Consider the following 12788-nt stretch of genomic DNA (forward strand, 5'->3'; position numbering starts at 1 on the left):
CTCAGATGCAAGCATCTGTACAGTCATCCGCATCCCATGGCTAAGATTTCACCTGCAACAGTAGCCAATCGAGCAACAACAAAATTCGGCAACAGCAAAATCTGTGACGAGGGCCATATACTTGTTGACTGTTACACTTGTATCACAACACCAGACCTGGACCAGAACCAGACATACTGCTAGCAGGTTTGTGGAAAGATAAAAGATAATCGCTACGACGCTTTTTCAACTTCGGCGTTGGTGGTATAGTGGCTAGCATAGCTGCCTTCCAAGCAGTTGACCCGGGTTCAATTCCCGGCCAACGCAGCCTTACTTATGACCTCATTCTCTGTGAGTGTCTTCAGGTGCTTATAGTCCAGCTGAACAGCATGTCATCAATAACCCGCTGCATTACAGAAATTAAAAGAAGCATTTCTCCATCAATCTATATATCTGCCTTCCAGATGTGTTAGCACACTGGCAAACAGGGCTGCTTACGTCAGTGAAAACCTTGTTAGTACAGTCAGTAGCGCGTCAGTCTCATAATCTGAAGGTCGTAAGTTCGACCCTCACACAGGGCAGTTTACTTACTTGCTGAAACAGTTCCCATGCGTAGCTGCACTTTTACAAAATCACTCTCCCACAGATTCTAATGGATGTTTTTATGTCAATCATGTGGCATCAGTCCAGCGTACTTCCATAACTGTGCAAAAGAACTTCTTCAGAAGTAGATACCATTATTCGTCTCATAGCGGATCCACAAACCTTCCAATTTCAACGTCTAGCCCAAACTGATCTCAGATGCAAGCATCTGTACAGTCATCCGAATCCCATGGCTAAGATTTCACCTGCAACAGTAGCCAATCGAGCAACAACAAAATTCGGCAACAGCAAAATCTGTGACGAGGGCCATATACTTGTTGACTGTTACACTTGTATCACAACACCAGACCTGGACCAGAACCAGACATACTGCTAGCAGGTTTGTGGAAAGACAAAAGATAATCGCTACGAAGCTTTTTCAACTTCGTCCTAGGTGGAATAGTGGATAGCATAGCTGCCTACCAAGCAGTTGACCCGGGTTCGATTCCCGGCCAACGCAGCCTTACTTATGACCTCCTTCTCTGTGAGTGTCTTCAGGTGCTTATAGTCCAGCTGAACAGCATGTCATCAATAACCTGCTGCATTATAGAAACTGAAAAAAGCATTACTCCATCAATCTGTATATCTGCCTTCCAGATGAGTTAGCACACTGGCAAACAGGGCTGCTTACGTCAGTGAAAGCCTCGTTAGCGCAGTCGGTAGCGCGTCAGTCTCATAATCTGAAGGTCGTCAGTTCGACCCTCACACAGGGGAGTTTACTTACTTGCTGAAACAGTTCCCATGCATAGCTGCACTTTTACAAAATCACTCTCCCACAGACTCTAATAGATGTTTTTATGTCACTCATGTTGCATGAGCCCAGCGTACTTCCATAACTGTGCAAAGAACTTCTTCAGAAGTAGATACCATTACTCGTCTCATAGCGGATCCACAAACCTTCCAATTTCAACGTCTAGCCCAAACTGATCTCAGATGCAAGCATCTGTACAGTCATCCGCATCCCATGGCTAAGATTTCACCTGCAACAGTAGCCAATCGAGCATCAACAAAATTCGGCAACAGCAAAATCTGTGACGAGGGCCATATACTTGTTGACTGTTACACTTGTATCACAACACCAGACCTGGACCAGAACCAGATATACTGCTAGCAGGTTTGTGGAAAGATAAAAGATAATCGCTACGAAGCTTTTTCAACTTCGGCGTTGGTGGTATAGTGGCTAGCATAGCTGCCTTCCAAGCAGTTGACCCGGGTTCAATTCCCGGCCAACGCAGCCTTACTTATGACCTCCTTCTCTGTGAGTGTCTTCAGGTGCTTATAGTCCAGCTGAACAGCATGTCATCAATAACCCGCTGCATTATAGAAACTGAAAGAAGCATTACTCCATCAATCTATATATCTGCCTTCCAGATGTGTTAGCACACTGGCAAACAGGGCTGCTTACGTCAGTGAAAGCCTCGTTAGCGCAGTCGGTAGCGCGTCAGTCTCATAATCTGAAGGTCGTAAGTTCGACCCTCACACAGGGGAGTTTACTTACTTGCTGAAACAGTTCCCATGCATAGCTGCACTTTTACAAAATCACTCTCCCACAGACTCTAATAGATGTTTTTATGTCACTCATGTTGCATGAGCCCAGCGTACTTCCATAACTGTGCAAAGAACTTCTTCAGAAGTAGATACCATTACTCGTCTCATAGCGGATCCACAAACCTTCCAATTTCAACGTCTAGCCCAAACTGATCTCAGATGCAAGCATCTGTACAGTCATCCGCATCCCATGGCTAAGATTTCACCTGCAACAGTAGCCAATCGAGCAACAACAAAATTCGGCAACAGCAAAATCTGTGACGAGGGCAATATACTTGTTGACTGTTACACTTGTATCACAACACCAGACCTGGACCAGAACCAGACATACTGCTAGCAGGTTTGTGGAAAGATAAAAGATAATCGCTACAAAGCTGTTTCAACTTTGGCGTTGGTGGTATAGTGGCTAGCATAGCTGCCTTCCAAGCAGTTGACCTGGGTTCGATTCCCGGCCAACGCAGCCTTACTTATGACCTCCTTCTCTGTGAGTGTCTTCAGGTGCTTATAGTCCAGCTGAACAGCATGTCATCAATAACCTGCTGCGCTATAGAAACTGAAACAAGCATTACTCCATCAATCTATATATCTGCCTTCCAGATGAGTTAGCACACTGGCAAACAGGGCTGCTTACGTCAGTGAAAGCCTCGTTAGCGCAGTCGGTAGCGTGTCAGTCTCATAATCTGAAGGTCGTAAGTTCGACCCTCACACAGGGCAGTTTACTTACTTGCTGAAACAGTTCCCATGCGTAGCTGCACTTTTACAAAATCACTCTCCCACAGATTCTAATGGATGTTTTTATGTCAATCATGTGGCATCAGTCCAGCGTACTTCCATAACTGTGCAAAAGAACTTCTTCAGAAGTAGATACCATTATTCGTCTCATAGCGGATCCACAAACCTTCCAATTTCAACGTCTAGCCCAAACTGATCTCAGATGCAAGCATCTGTACAGTCATCCGAATCCCATGGCTAAGATTTCACCTGCAACAGTAGCCAATCGAGCAACAACAAAATTCGGCAACAGCAAAATCTGTGACGAGGGCCATATACTTGTTGACTGTTACACTTGTATCACAACACCAGACCTGGACCAGAACCAGACATACTGCTAGCAGGTTTGTGGAAAGACAAAAGATAATCGCTACGAAGCTTTTTCAACTTCGTCCTAGGTGGAATAGTGGATAGCATAGCTGCCTACCAAGCAGTTGACCCGGGTTCGATTCCCGGCCAACGCAGCCTTACTTATGACCTCCTTGTCTGTGAGTGTCTTCAGGTGCTTATAGTCCAGCTGAACAGCATGTCATCAATAACCTGCTGCGCTATAGAAACTGAAACAAGCATTACTCCATCAATCTATATATCTGCCTTCCAGATGAGTTAGCACACTGGCAAACAGGGCTGCTTACGTCAGTGAAAGCCTCGTTAGCGCAGTCGGTAGCGTGTCAGTCTCATAATCTGAAGGTCGTAAGTTCGACCCTCACACAGGGCAGTTTACTTACTTGCTGAAACAGTTCCCATGCGTAGCTGCACTTTTACAAAATCACTCTCCCACAGATTCTAATGGATGTTTTTATGTCAATCATGTGGCATCAGTCCAGCGTACTTCCATAACTGTGCAAAAGAACTTCTTCAGAAGTAGATACCATTATTCGTCTCATAGCGGATCCACAAACCTTCCAATTTCAACGTCTAGCCCAAACTGATCTCAGATGCAAGCATCTGTACAGTCATCCGCATCCCATGGCTAAGATTTCACCTGCAACAGTAGCCAATCGAGCAACAACAAAATTCGGCAACAGCAAAATCTGTGACGAGGGCCATATACTTGTTGACTGTTATACTTGTATCACAACACCAGACCTGGACCAGAACCAGATATACTGCTAGCAGGTTTGTGGAAAGATAAAAGATAATCGCTACGAAACTTTTTCAACTTCGGCGTTGGTGGTATAGTGGCTAGCATAGCTGCCTTCCAAGCAGTTGACCCGGGTTCGATTCCCGGCCAACGCAGCCTTACTTATGACCTCATTCTCTGTGAGTGTCTTCAGGTGCTTATAGTCCAGCTGAACAGCATGTCATCAATAACCCGCTGCATTACAGAAATTAAAAGAAGCATTTCTCCATCAATCTATATATCTGCCTTCCAGATGTGTTAGCACACTGGCAAACAGGGCTGCTTACGTCAGTGAAAACCTTGTTAGTACAGTCAGTAGCGCGTCAGTCTCATAATCTGAAGGTCGTAAGTTCGACCCTCACACAGGGCAGTTTACTTACTTGCTGAAACAGTTCCCATGCATAGCTGCACTTTTACAAAATCACTCTCCCACAGATTCTAATGGATGTTTTTATGTCAATCATGTGGCATCAGTCCAGCGTACTTCCATAACTGTGCAAAAGAACTTCTTCAGAAGTAGATACCATTATTCGTCTCATAGCGGATCCACAAACCTTCCAATTTCAACGTCTAGCCCAAACTGATCTCAGATGCAAGCATCTGTACAGTCATCCGCATCCCATGGCTAAGATTTCACCTGCAACAGTAGCCAATCGAGCAACAACAAAATTCGGCAACAGCAAAATCTGTGACGAGGGCCATATACTTGTTGACTGTTACACTTGTATCACAACACCAGACCTGGACCAGAACCAGACATACTGCTAGCAGGTTTGTGGAAAGATAAAAGATAATCGCTACGAAGCTTTTTCAACTTCGGCGTTAGTGGTATAGTGGCTAGCATAGCTGCCTTCCAAGCAGTTGACCCGGGTTCAATTCCCGGCCAACGCAGCCTTACTGATGACCTCCTTCTCTGTGAGTGTCTTCAGGTGCTTATAGTCCAGCTGAACAGCATGTCATCAATAACCCGCTGCATTATAGAAACTGAAAGAAGCATTACTCCATCAATCTATATATCTGCCTTCCAGATGTGTTAGCACACTGGCAAACAGGGCTGCTTACGTCAGTGAAAGCCTCGTTAGCGCAGTCGGTAGCGCGTCAGTCTCATAATCTGAAGGTCGTAAGTTCGACCCTCACACAGGGCAGTTTACTTACTTGCTGAAACAGTTCCCATGCATAGCTGCACTTTTACAAAATCACTCTCCCACAGACTCTAATAGATGTTTTTATGTCACTCATGTTGCATGAGCCCAGCGTACTTCCATAACTGTGCAAAGAACTTCTTCAGAAGTAGATACCATTACTCGTCTCATAGCGGATCCACAAACCTTCCAATTTCAACGTCTAGCCCAAACTGATCTCAGATGCAAGCATCTGTACAGTCATCCGCATCCCATGGCTAAGATTTCACCTGCAACAGTAGCCAATCGAGCAACAACAAAATTCGGCAACAGCAAAATCTGTGACGAGGGCAATATACTTGTTGACTGTTACACTTGTATCACAACACCAGACCTGGACCAGAACCAGACATACTGCTAGCAGGTTTGTGGAAAGATAAAAGATAATCGCTACGAAACTTTTTCAACTTCGGCGTTGGTGGTATAGTGGCTAGCATAGCTGCCTTCCAAGCAGTTGACCCGGGTTCGATTCCCGGCCAACGCAGCCTTACTTATGACCTCATTCTCTGTGAGTGTCTTCAGGTGCTTATAGTCCAGCTGAACAGCATGTCATCAATAACCCGCTGCATTACAGAAATTAAAAGAAGCATTTCTCCATCAATCTATATATCTGCCTTCCAGATGTGTTAGCACACTGGCAAACAGGGCTGCTTACATCAGTGAAAGCCTCGTTAGCGCAGTCGGTAGCGCGTCAGTCTCATAATCTGAAGGTCGTAAGTTCGACCCTCACACAGGGCAGTTTACTTACTTGCTGAAACAGTTCCCATGCATAGCTGCACTTTTACAAAATCACTCTCCCACAGACTCTAATAGATGTTTTTATGTCACTCATGTTGCATGAGCCCAGCGTACTTCCATAACTGTGCAAAGAACTTCTTCAGAAGTAGATACCATTACTCGTCTCATAGCGGATCCACAAACCTTCCAATTTCAACGTCTAGCCCAAACTGATCTCAGATGCAAGCATCTGTACAGTCATCCGCATCCCATGGCTAAGATTTCACCTGCAACAGTAGCCAATCGAGCAACAACAAAATTCGGCAACAGCAAAATCTGTGACGAGGGCAATATACTTGTTGACTGTTACACTTGTATCACAACACCAGACCTGGACCAGAACCAGACATACTGCTAGCAGGTTTGTGGAAAGATAAAAGATAATCGCTACGACGCTTTTTCAACTTCGGCGTTGGTGGTATAGTGGCTAGCATAGCTGCCTTCCAAGCAGTTGACCCGGGTTCAATTCCCGGCCAACGCAGCCTTACTTATGACCTCATTCTCTGTGAGTGTCTTCAGGTGCTTATAGTCCAGCTGAACAGCATGTCATCAATAACCTGCTGCATTACAGAAATTAAAAGAAGCATTTCTCCATCAATCTATATATCTGCCTTCCAGATGTGTTAGCACACTGGCAAACAGGGCTGCTTACGTCAGTGAAAACCTTGTTAGTACAGTCAGTAGCGCATCAGTCTCATAATCTGAAGGTCGTAAGTTCGACCCTCACACAGGGCAGTTTACTTACTTGCTGAAACAGTTCCCATGCATAGCTGCACTTTTACAAAATCACTCTCCCACAGACTCTAATAGATGTTTTTATGTCACTCATGTTGCATGAGCCCAGCGTACTTCCATAACTGTGCAAAGAACTTCTTCAGAAGTAGATACCATTATTCGTCTCATAGCGGATCCACAAACCTTCCAATTTCAACGTCTAGCCCAAACTGATCTCAGATGCAAGCATCTGTACAGTCATCCGCATCCCATGGCTAAGATTTCACCTGCAACAGTAGCCAATCGAGCAACAACAAAATTCGGCAACAGCAAAATCTGTGACGAGGGCCATATACTTGTTGACTGTTACACTTGTATCACAACACCAGACCTGGACCAGAACCAGATATACTGCTAGCAGGTTTGTGGAAAGATAAAAGATAATCGCTACGAAGCTTTTTCAACTTCGGCGTTAGTGGTATAGTGGCTAGCATAGCTGCCTTCCAAGCAGTTGACCCGGGTTCAATTCCCGGCCAACGCAGCCTTACTTATGACCTCATTCTCTGTGAGTGTCTTCAGGTGCTTATAGTCCAGCTGAACAGCATGTCATCAATAACCTGCTGCATTACAGAAATTAAAAGAAGCATTTCTCCATCAATCTATATATCTGCCTTCCAGATGTGTTAGCACACTGGCAAACAGGGCTGCTTACGTCAGTGAAAACCTTGTTAGTACAGTCAGTAGCGCATCAGTCTCATAATCTGAAGGTCGTAAGTTCGACCCTCACACAGGGCAGTTTACTTACTTGCTGAAACAGTTCCCATGCATAGCTGCACTTTTACAAAATCACTCTCCCACAGACTCTAATAGATGTTTTTATGTCACTCATGTTGCATGAGCCCAGCGTACTTCCATAACTGTGCAAAGAACTTCTTCAGAAGTAGATACCATTACTCGTCTCATAGCGGATCCACAAACCTTCCAAATTCAACGTCTAGCCCAAACTGATCTCAGATGCAAGCATCTGTACAGTCATCCGCATCCCATGGCTAAGATTTCACCTGCAACAGTAGCCAATCGAGCAACAACAAAATTCGGCAACAGCAAAATCTGTGACGAGGGCAATATACTTGTTGACTGTTACACTTGTATCACAACACCAGACCTGGACCAGAACCAGACATACTGCTAGCAGGTTTGTGGAAAGATAAAAGATAATCGCTACGACGCTTTCGCAACTTCGGTGTTGGTGGTATAGTGGCTAGCATAGCTGCCTTCCAAGCAGTTGACCCGGGTTCGATTCCCGGCCAACGCAGCCTTACTTATGACCTCCTTCTCTGTGAGTGTCTTCAGGTGCTTATAGTCCAGCTGAACAGCATTTCATCAATAACCTGCTGCGTTATAGAAACTGAAACAAGCATTACTCCATCAATCTATATATCTGCCTTCCAGATGTGTTAGCACACTGGCAAACAGGGCTGCTTACGTCAGTGAAAACCTTGTTAGTGCAGTCAGTAGCGCGTCAGTCTCATAATCTGAAGGTCGTCAGTTCGACCCTCACACAGGGCAGTTTACTTACTTGCTGAAACAGTTCCCATGCATAGCTACACTTTTACAAAATCACTCTCCCACAGACTCTAATAGATGTTTTCATGTCACTCATGTTGCATGAGCCCAGCGTACTTCCATAACTGTGCAAAGAACTTCTTCAGAAGTAGATACCATTACTCGTCTCATAGCGGATCCACAAACCTTCCAATTTCAACGTCTAGCCCAAACTGATCTCAGATGCAAGCATCTGTACAGTCATCCGCATCCCATGGCTAAGATTTCACCTGCAACAGTAGCCAATCGAGCAACAACAAAATTCGGCAACAGCAAAATCTGTGACGAGGGCAATATACTTGTTGACTGTTACACTTGTATCACAACACCAGACCTGGACCAGAACCAGACATACTGCTAGCAGGTTTGTGGAAAGATAAAAGATAATCGCTACGACGCTTTTTCAACTTCGGCGTTGGTGGTATAGTGACTAGCATAGCTGCCTTCCAAGCAGTTGACCCGGGTTCAATTCCCGGCCAACGCAGCCTTACTTATGACCTCATTCTCTGTGAGTGTCTTCAGGTGCTTATAGTCCAGCTGAACAGCATGTCATCAATATCCCGCTGCATTACAGAAATTAAAAGAAGCATTTCTCCATCAATCTATATATCTGCCTTCCAGATGTGTTAGCACACTGGCAAACAGGGCTGCTTACGTCAGTGAAAACCTTGTTAGTACAGTCAGTAGCGCGTCAGTCTCATAATCTGAAGGTCGTAAGTTCGACCCTCACACAGGGCAGTTTACTTACTTGCTGAAACAGTTCCCATGCATAGCTGCACTTTTACAAAATCACTCTCCCACAGATTCTAATGGATGTTTTTATGTCAATCATGTGGCATCAGTCCAGCGTACTTCCATAACTGTGCAAAAGAACTTCTTCAGAAGTAGATACCATTATTCGTCTCATAGCGGATCCACAAACCTTCCAATTTCAACGTCTAGCCCAAACTGATCTCAGATGCAAGCATCTGTACAGTCATCCGAATCCCATGGCTAAGATTTCACCTGCAACAGTAGCCAATCGAGCAACAACAAAATTCGGCAACAGCAAAATCTGTGACGAGGGCCATATACTTGTTCTCTGTTACACTTGTATCACAACACCAGACCTGGACCAGAACCAGACATACTGCTAGCAGGTTTGTGGAAAGATAAAAGATAATCGCTACGACGCTTTCTCAACTTTGGTGTTGGTGGTATAGTGGCTAGCATAGCTGCCTTCCAAGCAGTTGACCCGGGTTCGATTCCCGGCCAACGCAGCCTTACTTATGACCTCCTTCTCTGTGAGTGTCTTCAGGTGCTTATAGTCCAGCTGAACAGCATGTCATCAATAACCCGCTGCATTATAGAAACTGAAAGAAGCATTACTCCATCAATCTATATATCTGCCTTCCAGATGAGTTAGCACACTGGCAAACAGGGCTGCTTACGTCAGTGAAAACCTTGTTAATGCAGTCAGTAGCGCGTCAGTCTCATAATCTGAAGGTCGTCAGTTCGACCCTCACACAGGGCAGTTTACTTACTTGCTGAAACAGTTCCCATGCATAGCTACACTTTTACAAAATCACTCTCCTGCAGACTCTAATAGATGTTTTTATTTCACTCATGTTGCATGAGCCCAGCGTACTTCCCTAACTGTACAAAAGAACTTCTTCAGAAGTAGATACCATTACTTGTCTCATAGCGGATCCACAGACCTTCCAATTTCAACGTCTAGCCCAAACTGATCTCAGATGCAAGCATCTGTACAGTCATCCACATCCCATGGCTAAGATTTCACCTGGAACAGTAGCCAATCGAGCAACAACAAAATTCGGCAACAGCAAAATCTTTGACGAGGGCCATATACTTGTTGACTGTTACACTTGTATCACAACACCAGACCTGGACCAGAACCAGACATACTGCTAGCAGGTTTGTGGAAAGATAAAAGATAATCGCTACAAAGCTTTTTCAACTTCGGCGTTGGTGGTATAGTTGCTAGCATAGCTGCCTTCCAAGCAGTTGACCCGGGTTCGATTCCAGGCCAACGCAGCCTTACTTATGACCTCCTTCTCTGTGAGTGTCTTCAGGTGCTTATAGTCCAGCTGAACAGCATGTCATCAATAACCTGCTGCGTTATAGAAACTGAAACAAGCATTACTCCATCAATCTATATATCTGCCTTCCAGATGAGTTAGCACACTGGCAAACAGGGCTGCTTATGTCAGTTAAAACCTCGTTAGCGCAGTCGGTAGCACGTCAGTCTCATAATCGGAAGGTCGTGAGTTTGACTCTCACACGGGGCAGTTTATTTACTTGCTGAAACAGTTCCCATGCATAGCTGCACTTTTACAAAATCACTCTCCCACAGATTCTATTGGATGTTTTTATGTCAATCATGTGGCATCAGCCCAGCGTACTTCCATTACTGTGCAAAGAACTTCTTCAGAAGTAGATACCATTACTCGTCTCATAGCGGATCCACAAACCTTCCAATTTCAACCTCTAGCCCAAACTGATCTCAGATGCAAGCATCTGTACAATCATCCGCATCCCATGGCTAAAATTTCACCTGGAACAGTAGCCAATTGAGCAAAAAGTCATGCATGGTGAGGCAGGGGGATATCTTTACATTAATGGGCGATGCATTACTGGGGATCTTTGGTGCCACCTTTTGACCTGTTACAGTCGTCATCAACATTAAAAAAACATTTCAATTTCCACTGCGTGAAAAAACAAATTGCACCCTATTTATAGAGTGGGAGACTACTTTTTGCAAGGATTTATATCTCCTGAAATTGCTTCTTCACAGATAAGCACCAGAATGTTCTTTTCCCAGATGGTAGTAGGGACAAAATCTCCTACCACTGATAATTCTGACCATACACAAGTTTTTATTTTTCTGCGTCTTGCGATTTTACCTTATCAAAAATAACCAGTAAATCCTATTATTATCCTGCTACCCCCACTCTACCAAAATTCATGAAATGATATGATACATTTGGAGGAGGAAGATTTCTAATAGATCCTTTATACCCACCAACCAGACCAGTATAAGCTGTACGATGTAAAGCCTCTTTAAATGGGTACAGACTACTTCCGTTTATTGTAATAAGTATCTCATAAATTTGACTTTACACTTTTGCATGGTATTGATAGATTTTGAAAGTTAATTACTTAACACAATTCTTATTAAAATTGTTCATTATACAACCTGAATGTCTCAAGGTAGCACATTAGTACAAAAAACGCTGTATGATGTATTATTGTAGCAGTCAGATGTTATTTTAACCAATGTCCAGGTTTACCTTTAATTTAATTCTACAAACATCTTCAAAATCACTTGTGAAAAAGACATTTAGTCACTTACTAAGGCAGATACAACCTGTGGAAGCACAGCTAAAAGCATACCATCACCCATGATAGAGTGACCCATTGTCTTTGTAACTGAGTAATCACAACTAAGTGCAATTAACTATAATGAAACTGTAAACAGAAACAGTAAAGGCAAAGGTAATTTATTATGACGAAATGCTTCCAAAATGCCCAGTGTACTTCAGCGTTTCTCCTTTTCTCCAGTCGTCGACAGGTCCTGTGTTTATTAGGTGATCTGAGATGTAGGATATCCTGAGAATGGCTGCTGCTCCAAGGATGATTGGCAGGTGGCTTTTCCCAGAAACAGCGGGCTGGAAATGTGTGGGATCTGGAGTGAAGACAGAAACAGAGGAAGAGAACAAGCAGAGGGTGTGGGGGGGGGACAAGACTGCAGGACACGTTAAAGTCTATGGTAACACAGGTGACCTGGACTACATGCCTATCACTCCCCACATGCCCGTTTCCCTCGCCTTCCCTGTGGTGTGGTGCTAATGAGCTACATCTATTTCTCGTTTAATCCTGCCTCCCGTTTCAGCCCTTGTGTGGATGATCCCAGGTCCCTCTCGTCTGCTCCTCATCTGTGCTGCATATAGTGCCTCTTCGTCCTGTGCTCCCCAGTCCAGTCATTGTATTGTTACGTGTGCGATCCTGCTGTATAGGATCAATCCTGCTGATCCTGTGTTTCCCCCCTGCTCTCCCAGCCTGGTTTTGAACCCTCATGGTCTGTTTCCTTTTGCCTTTTGCATTGTGTTTTTATTAGAATAAAATCTCCTTCGTTTTCCCCGACGCCTGCCTTTACCTGCATCCTTCCAGAACCTTGACAATTTCCTTAAGATATGGTGCTTAATAAGTAGACAATACATTAAACACAAATACATAATAAGGCTAATAATTTTTATGTGTGTGTCGTTTAAAAGAAATTAATCAAATTAACTTACCTGGTGACACTGGTAACTCTGAACATAATACTAAAAAGATCATTTTAAAATTATATTCAATTTTGCTGTGAATAAGCATTAACAATTATTTTTTAAACTGCCCACCACCACCCCCCCTCTTCAGAGGACAACTTTATTTTACATTAAATTAAA

At 44.0% G+C, this 12788-nt stretch overlaps 1 long non-coding RNA gene and 9 other non-coding genes across 10 annotated transcripts in view; 9 read left to right on the forward strand and 1 right to left on the reverse strand.

Annotated features, from left to right (window-relative positions):
* Positions 1-234: 234 nt before the first annotated feature.
* On the forward strand, positions 235-306 carry trnag-ucc (transfer RNA glycine (anticodon UCC)). Its single transcript has one exon. It is a non-coding gene; the product is annotated as a tRNA-Gly (tRNA).
* A 1477-nt stretch (positions 307-1783) lies between these two features.
* Positions 1784-1855, forward strand: trnag-ucc (transfer RNA glycine (anticodon UCC)). The gene has a single exon. It is a non-coding gene; the product is annotated as a tRNA-Gly (tRNA).
* Positions 1856-2557: 702 nt separating this feature from the next.
* trnag-ucc (transfer RNA glycine (anticodon UCC)) lies at positions 2558-2629 on the forward strand. Its single transcript has one exon. It is a non-coding gene; the product is annotated as a tRNA-Gly (tRNA).
* Positions 2630-4107: 1478 nt separating this feature from the next.
* On the forward strand, positions 4108-4179 carry trnag-ucc (transfer RNA glycine (anticodon UCC)). Its single transcript has one exon. It is a non-coding gene; the product is annotated as a tRNA-Gly (tRNA).
* A 1477-nt stretch (positions 4180-5656) lies between these two features.
* trnag-ucc (transfer RNA glycine (anticodon UCC)) lies at positions 5657-5728 on the forward strand. Its single transcript has one exon. It is a non-coding gene; the product is annotated as a tRNA-Gly (tRNA).
* Positions 5729-6430: 702 nt separating this feature from the next.
* Positions 6431-6502, forward strand: trnag-ucc (transfer RNA glycine (anticodon UCC)). The gene has a single exon. It is a non-coding gene; the product is annotated as a tRNA-Gly (tRNA).
* A 1476-nt stretch (positions 6503-7978) lies between these two features.
* On the forward strand, positions 7979-8050 carry trnag-ucc (transfer RNA glycine (anticodon UCC)). The gene has a single exon. It is a non-coding gene; the product is annotated as a tRNA-Gly (tRNA).
* Positions 8051-8752: 702 nt separating this feature from the next.
* trnag-ucc (transfer RNA glycine (anticodon UCC)) lies at positions 8753-8824 on the forward strand. Its single transcript has one exon. It is a non-coding gene; the product is annotated as a tRNA-Gly (tRNA).
* Positions 8825-9527: 703 nt separating this feature from the next.
* On the forward strand, positions 9528-9599 carry trnag-ucc (transfer RNA glycine (anticodon UCC)). The gene has a single exon. It is a non-coding gene; the product is annotated as a tRNA-Gly (tRNA).
* Positions 9600-11824: 2225 nt separating this feature from the next.
* The window catches only part of LOC125739764 (uncharacterized), a 216646-nt gene continuing 215682 nt past the window's right edge, over positions 11825-12788 (reverse strand). Inside the window, exon 2 of the long non-coding RNA XR_007397297.1 lies at positions 11825-12496. This is a non-coding gene — a long non-coding RNA (uncharacterized LOC125739764). The remainder of the gene's footprint in view (positions 12497-12788) is intronic.

This window comes from Brienomyrus brachyistius, chromosome 4, assembly GCF_023856365.1.
Source record: "Brienomyrus brachyistius isolate T26 chromosome 4, BBRACH_0.4, whole genome shotgun sequence".
Taxonomy (NCBI): domain Eukaryota; kingdom Metazoa; phylum Chordata; class Actinopteri; order Osteoglossiformes; family Mormyridae; genus Brienomyrus; species Brienomyrus brachyistius.